The sequence below is a fragment of the Pezoporus wallicus genome, unplaced genomic scaffold (genome assembly GCF_028554395.1).
Source record: "Pezoporus wallicus isolate ANWC-B61680 ecotype Strahan unplaced genomic scaffold, APGP_CSIRO_Pwel_v1 contig_7545, whole genome shotgun sequence".
In the NCBI taxonomy this organism is placed as follows: domain Eukaryota; kingdom Metazoa; phylum Chordata; class Aves; order Psittaciformes; family Psittacidae; genus Pezoporus; species Pezoporus wallicus.
Genome location: NW_026642398.1, coordinates 3,671,019 through 3,678,756, shown reverse-complemented (window position 1 = coordinate 3,678,756; position 7,738 = coordinate 3,671,019).

The following is a 7,738-nucleotide window of genomic DNA, read 5'->3' as shown; positions in this document are numbered from 1 at the left end:
TGTACAATTTTCTACTTCAGACTCTGAAAATGAGAGTAATCAGAGATCTGAGGCACACACATGAGTAATTCTGGTGCTCTTAGTAAATATGTTTGGGAGTTTTCTCAGACACCTAAGGCCAAAGAGCACAGATGAATTTGTACCCATATACATAACTTTTCTATACCTTAGAAACTGCGTGGTGACATAAAAATATGTTTGCTGGGAATGGTTCATGCTATATGTTGATTTGTGAACTACTTGGGAATTGCTTGGAAGAGTGATATCATACATAACACACTTTTTTGTTCACTTGTTTGTTTTTTTAGTTGGACTTTCAATCAAATCTCCTCTTAGTTTTCTTTCTTTTGTATTTCTCAGGTAATAAGCGGGTTTTCACGATGAAAGAAGGAAATGCAGGCATTGTAAAATCTGCTGAGAAACAAATGATTGTTCCATCTGATAACAGACATTTTAATGGGAATTATAACTTAGTTGGACATTAAATGAAAGAACTGACGACTTTTATTTAGATGCAAATTCACCAAAGTACATTCAGTCTGAATCCATTCTCAAAATACAGCCAAAATACTCATGCAGTTTCCTGCGTTAATAAACAAGGGTTCTTAACTGCTTTCCCAACGCCAAACCCCACTTCAAAGATAGGAACTACTGGGAAAGACAATCAAATGATAAAGCACAAGTGTGTAATTCCAGATACCCCCAAGTATCTAGGATATCTGCAGAGGGCATGAACATATTAAACAGGGATTACAAAAGGCCCTCACCTTTCTAACAACAGATGAGTTACTTCAGTAAGGAGCCACACTAAAGTTACCTGAGTAGCTCCTTGAAGGGGAGATATCATCATAAGACACATGGACAGTCTTCCTGAAGAGCAAAAGCAGAGATCACAATACCACAGCAAGTTTAGTGTTTAACAACCAAACCTTAGTCTTATTCTCCTTTCACCTCAAGAACAGTTATTTACCTTGCGCGCCCCCAATATCCTTTTCCAACACATCATGTAGTGCTCACTGTGCTAACATTGCCCTTGACACTGCTTTTATAGCAGAACCATTGTTCCCTTTGTGTGTGTTTGTGCCATTTAGACCAAATGGCTGTGTCAGATCATGGCTCTTTGTCCTCTTTTGTATTTCAGGAGCTGTGAATATCATTCATGTTGGCTAGCAATATTCCTCCGTGATTTAGTGAATGGCATGAAAATGGTTCATCCTGAAGCCTACCCTCCTGTTTAGTTAAGTTACTTATCCAAATCCTAAGGAAACACTAAAAAGTGCTTACGGCACTTTCCCGTTGCTGCTTCATCATTTACCAAGTGTACCTTTGTTATATATATATCTGATGTGAATCTTTTTGGTGTAAGTTTGTGTTTATCACTTGACTTTTACTTGCTTTTGATCCCATTCTTTGGCACATATCATACACATGTGAAGTCCTACAGCTCTGAAATGCCAGTAGTTTTTGCCTTCCATGTAGAATCCCACTGAATAATATTGAAATCACAGTTAAAAGAGATGCCTGCTTTCCTTTTGGACTTGCCTGTGTGCACATCAGTGTAGAAAAAGCTCATGAAGTTTGGCTGTGTCCTGGAACAAACAGTCTAATACTGTATAACTCAATGCAAAATATAGTATCATGTCACTCTTTAACCCCAGCCAGCAGCTCAGCCCCACACAGCCACTTGCTCACTACCCTCCAGTGGGATGAAGGAGAGAATTGCAAGGGTGAAAGTGAAAACACTTGTGTTTTGAGATAAGAACAATTTAATCGGTAAAGCACAAGCCACCCACACAAGCAAAGCAGAACAAGGAATTCACTATTTCCCAATGACAGTCAGGTGTTCAGCCATCTCCAGGACAGCAGGGCTCCATTATGCATGGGAAGACAAATGACATGGCTCCAAATGTCCCCTTCTTCCTTCTTCTTCCCCCCATCTTTATATGTTGATCACAATGTCATACAGTCTGGAATATCTCTTTGGTCAGTTGGAGTCAGCTGTCCTAGCTGTCCTTTCTCAATTCCTTGTGCATCCCCAGCCTGCTCACTGGTGGAGTGGTGTGAGGAGCAGAAAAGGCCTTGACTTTGTCTAAGCACTACTCAGCTGTAATGAAAACATCCCTGTGTTATCAACACCATTTTGGTCACATACCCAAAACATAGCCCCATACTAGCTGCTATGAAAAAAAAGTAACTTTACCCTAGCCAAAACCAGCACATACACCCTGTCTTTAACAACTCACAGAATGCTGAAAATTGGAGTATCTAAAGATACTTAAAGCCTGTAACTGACACCATCTTTGTTTTAATAAATTCTTCTTATTTAAATTCTGAGCTGCATCTTTAAACTTTCTGGGCACTGTTTCATTTAGGAGAATATTTTATTGTCATCAAGATTCCCTGTGTACACATAATTTCATTGTAATTGTTCTCATATTGAAACATTTGAACAATCTATATTATATAATCACTTTTTTATTAGAAATGCATACTCTGAGTGCATTGACTTTAATTCTGTCATGGGATAGGGTCTAAGATTATTGTAATTGCATTTCAAGTGTTCAAAAATGTGTAAATGAGGCCCTCAGTGATATGATTTAGTGGTGGTCTCGGCAGTCTTAGGATAACAATTGGACTTGGTGAACTTAAAGGTCTTTTCTAATCTTGTTGCTTCTATGATTCTATGCATATAGAACAATACTGAAACATTTTCCCATATGTCACTTTTCTATTGCATTTAAGCTACAGTGTTAGACTTACAGAAAGGAGTGTAACAGGTCCATTAATCAGTTTTACTGATATTTCAATAATAAAACTTGGCATAGAGTTAACATTAATAAGATTAACATTTTTGATTGCTTTTTGCCTCCTCTGAAGTAAATGCTGAAATCCCATCCAAAAAAATCTCCACCTGCAACCTGTGCAATGCATTTCCACATCCCTCCTTGCTGTATTGGCTTAGGCAGTCAGCCCCAGTGTCTGTGGAAATTCAGCCTACGTGCAGAGAAAGAAAGTAGCAAAACCATCAAGATCTGGCTTCGGGTTATCAGCAGTGAAGTCTCTGCAGTACCTTTGTCCTTCTGAACTCCAACTGTCCCAAAGCTAAGCAAAGTTCACAGGTCCTGCACTGGAGCCAAGTCTAGCAGTCCTAACCTTAGTACTCCTAACCTTAGTAGTAGTCCTAACCTTAGCAAAGTTCTGACTGAGGCAGGGGAGTTCCATCTGATTAAAAATTTCAGGCTCTGGCCTGCTCTCTTTTAACTTTATATGTGTTCACTAACCTCCATTGGGAAGTAGAGGGTTCTAAGATCTCAATCCCTTCACTGAGCTTCAGTTTAAATAAATGTGAACAGTTCCTCTGGCTTGAAATACAGCACATAATTTGAGAGATGCTTTTGAAGTATTTTTCTGAATTTCAGATAGCCCAGTACTGAAATTATGTGGAAAGCCTCAAATGAGAGCTGTTTTCTTCACTCTGTTTGGGTTTAGATCTGAATGCTCATTTTTGAAAACCTGACGAGGTTAATCACATCCAGAACCTAGGATCACATCCTCCTAGAAAGTACAAATCAACCGATGATGAGGTTTTTCCTAGGACGAAGTGTTCAGACAGATGTTACCAGATGTTGCCTTAACAAGTTTGTTAAATGCAAAATGTGGAAAACAGGAGACACTCATGTAAAAATGCAAAGTGCAAACCTTTCAGATTTTGAACAAATGGGGGTTGTGAGAGGAACTATTTTTGTTTTGGTTTTGCTTTGGGGTTTTCTAAAGCAACAAAAGCCAGAAAGTATAAATTAAAGATATTTCCAAGGGACACAATACTCAACCTCAGTATTCATAACTTCCCTACATCTTTTGAAATTATCTATTTAGAGCTTTTGAAATTATCTACTTAGAACCTTGGGCTACTCCTGTTTACTTTTAATCATTTCCATATCCAAAAATGGGTATTGAACAGTGTCATACAGTGCTTCGAAGGATGCCGCCACATCTCCCTGTTTTATACATCACCATCATAGTTCACTGGCAACTAGACCTTGACTGAATTCTTCCATCTCTTTCTTGATTTCTGAGGTATCTGTCATCTTTATTTGTGAGTGCTGTCACCTGAGATTTTCTGTTGAACACATGATATTTTATGTTTTTATTGCCTGTATTTTATTCTTTGATATCTTGAAATATTTTCTTGTTATACGACATTAATTCTTCTGATCAAGCTAACAATTTTGCTGACTTTAGCATATTATTTTTTACTTGAATGCTGGTAGTTCTTCTATCTTTTATTCTCTACTACATTCCCTGAATCCATTGATATATTTTTTAAGTCCTTTCTGTGACTTATCTTCACTCTTGTCATTCTTCCTTTTATGACTTGGTCAAACACCTATTCAAAATGCTGCCCAACTTTCATTCAGAACTGGAGTGCAGGTGGTTTAGAGCTCTTCAGGCACTGAAAAAAAATCATTCTCAGGGTAGCAAGAATCTCCATTTTCTCTCATTCTTGGTGCTATAAAATGGAAAAGAGAATTACATATTTTTACTATGGTAAAAGGCTTAATCATAATGATCAGCGTCATTTGTCATCTCATACTGTGGCAAAGAGCAGAGGACATGGCTACTACATCTTCAGCCTATTTAAGAACCATTTTGAAAATGACAGAATTATACAAATGGTATCACTGAATTGTTTACCTTCAAATGTACAATTCACTTACATTTCCACATAGTACTCAAAACATCAAGCAAAATTGCATGATTTATATGAAAAACCATTCTCATAAATCAGCACAAGGTCATGCATATCAGGTCAAAACTACCCATGATTGCCAGGTGAGTGAAATCAAGGAAGTTCAGTATGGACTGAATTTGGTTCCCTAATTAAAGGATGACATCCAGAGCTTCATCTTCTTTTGAAGCCAATGGAGATGTAAAAAATATATCTAACATCTAAGCCCCCTGCATACCTGGCCTGAACCCCAAACAATTTACAGTTGTTATAATGGTGCTTACAAATAATAAAACCACCAGGCTGCCTTCTATGTTGTTTTTAGCATTCTATCCCACAGGCTGGTTTTAGTCACTATTTGGCAAGACCTACTGGATCTGGATTGTAAAGTTAATGAGCACCAGCTTATGTATTGCTTATTTACAACTGTGAAATGTTATTCTCAAGAAATAAATATTCTTTAAATAACAAAGGTAACCTAAAAAAAAACCACAAGAAAAATAAGAAACCAACTTCAAACCAGCTACACCTCTGGTCCAGCTTTTCACATTAATCCCCATCCATACTGAAAGATACATATTCATATTATATATCTGAGACACCTTGAAATTGTATATGCAGTTTAATGAGCTGTGTACACAGTACACCCGCAGATATTTTCTGATAAGGTGTTGTTTTCAAAAGCATGAGACTTTCCTGACTTTAATCATTAGCCACAATCTGATTTATGATTCAGCTGAAAAGATCTGTTTCCAAGAGCAAAACAAAAGAAACGCAACAGAAAACAAGGTATTATTTTGTTCAGAGCAAATCTCTTGCAAAGTACTTCACCTGTTGCAGGATGCATTCTGGAGATAGTGAAGGAATATTTGCATGCCTCTGAAAATTAACCCAAAGTTGTGCATGCTATCCTGGAATCTCCCTTTGCCTGTATTTAAGTTTGATGCTTGTCACTTAACTGCATTAAAGTTTCAGTGTGTTAAGAGGCTGCTGCAGGTCCAAACTGCAGGAGGTAAGCAAAGCTGTATCTGCTGTTGTTACCGTTTTCTAGCAGAAGTTACAGGGATGCTGAGGAAAAGGAAACTGTATTCATGTAATATGATAAAGATTTGTGAAGAGGAGTCAAGGCCAATAGGAAAGGCTGAGAGCAGAGATTAGATTTTGTTGAAGGAGTGAAATTTCCTTCCAAACCAAAATATCTGCAATCTGCATCTGCTTTAAAAGTCCAAGCTCCCACTACAGTCAATGAGTGCTCAGTTTAATTGTTAATGTATCACAGTTTGGTGCTTTCGGTGATGCTTGAAGACATCCGCGTTAGATTCTCAGACATGACGCAGTGCCTATGGTAGATCCATGTTCTCCCAGAGCAGCAGTTAAACACCAGAGACGAACATGCTAGAGCATGTCAGATGGCCTACAGTGAAAATGTTTTAATTTGAGCAGCTAAACCATGCCTTGGAGGTCTTTCCTTATTAACCACTGTAGTGTTGAGAACTGCCCACCTAATCAGGAAAAAGTTCTGATTTAGTAGCTTAAATACAGACACGCAGCACCATTTGCATGCTGTAGTTTACCCACAATTGTAAAATGGGATATCCATATGGGGTTTGTGAGTATGACAGAGGAGCAAACTTCAGCAGAAGCTAAAGGTAAGGAAGAGCACTATAATGTGCCTGAAATGGGATTAGATGCCTGGATTTAAATAAGTGAATGGATTTCCTGGGCATACGCCTTCAAATCATCTATATTCACTGCAAGGCTTTGCTGACTAGATCCCCACTGGCTATAACGACACCCTCCTTGCTCAGAGGTGGACATCAAAACATGAACTCTGAAGGTCAGGTGGCTTAGTTTTTCCAGACTAGTACCACAGGAATTCTATGTGCCTGCTGACCTTGGTGTCATTTCAGAAGCCCCAAGGTTCCCATGAGTCTGATAGGGGCATGTATATGAACACAGAATCATAGAATCATCGAATAGTTAGGGTTGGAAAGGACCTTAAGATCACCATCACAATCGGCAGGGACACCTTCCACTAGACCATGTTGTGCAAGGCCCCATATCCAGCCTGGCCTTGAACATTGCCAGGGATGGAGCATTCACAAGTTCTTTGGGCAACCTGTTCCAGTGCCTTACACCCTTACAGGGAAAAATTTCTTCCTTATATCCAACCTAAATCTCCCGTTTAGATTTGAAGCCATTTTCCCTTCTTCTATTACTACAGTCCTTGATGAAGAGTCCCTCTCCAGCATCCTTGTGAGCATTAGAGGACTGTAGGGAAAGGCAAAGGTAACAATAAAGCAGGAGCACCCACATCTCCAAAAAGAGATTTGTCTAAATGGTGGACATGTTCTTCCAGAATACGGGGTGTGCTTGTAACCTACTCTTCTTGACAGCAGACGTGTACAGCTCTGTGTGTGTACTTACATGAATATGTGTGAGTGATTATAGCTTCTGGAATAAGATATAGGCTCATAGAATCATAGAATGATTTGGGTTTGAAAGGACCTTAGGATCATCTAGTTCCAACCCCCCTGCCATGGGCAGGGACACCTCACACTAAACCATCTCACCCAAGGCTCTGTCCAACCTGCCCTTGAACACCGCCAGGGATGGAGCATTCACAGCTTCCTTGGGCAACCCATTCCAGTGCCTCAACACCCTAACAGGAGAGAACTTCTTTCTTATATCTAACTTGAACTTCCCCTGTTTAAGTTTGAACCCATTACCACTTGTCCTGTCACTACGGTCCCTAATGAAGAGTCCATCCCCAGCATCCCTGTAGGCCCTCTTCAGATACTGGAAGGCTGCTAGGAGGTCTCCACGCAGCCTTCTCTTCTCCAGGCTGAACAGCCCCAGCTTTCTCAGCCTGTCTTCATACAGGAGGTGCTCCAGTCCCCTGATCATCCTCCTGGCCCTTCTCTGGACTTGTTCCAACAGTTCCATGTCCTTTTTTATGTTGAGGACACCAGAACTGCACACAATACTCCAGGTGAGGTCTCCCGAGAG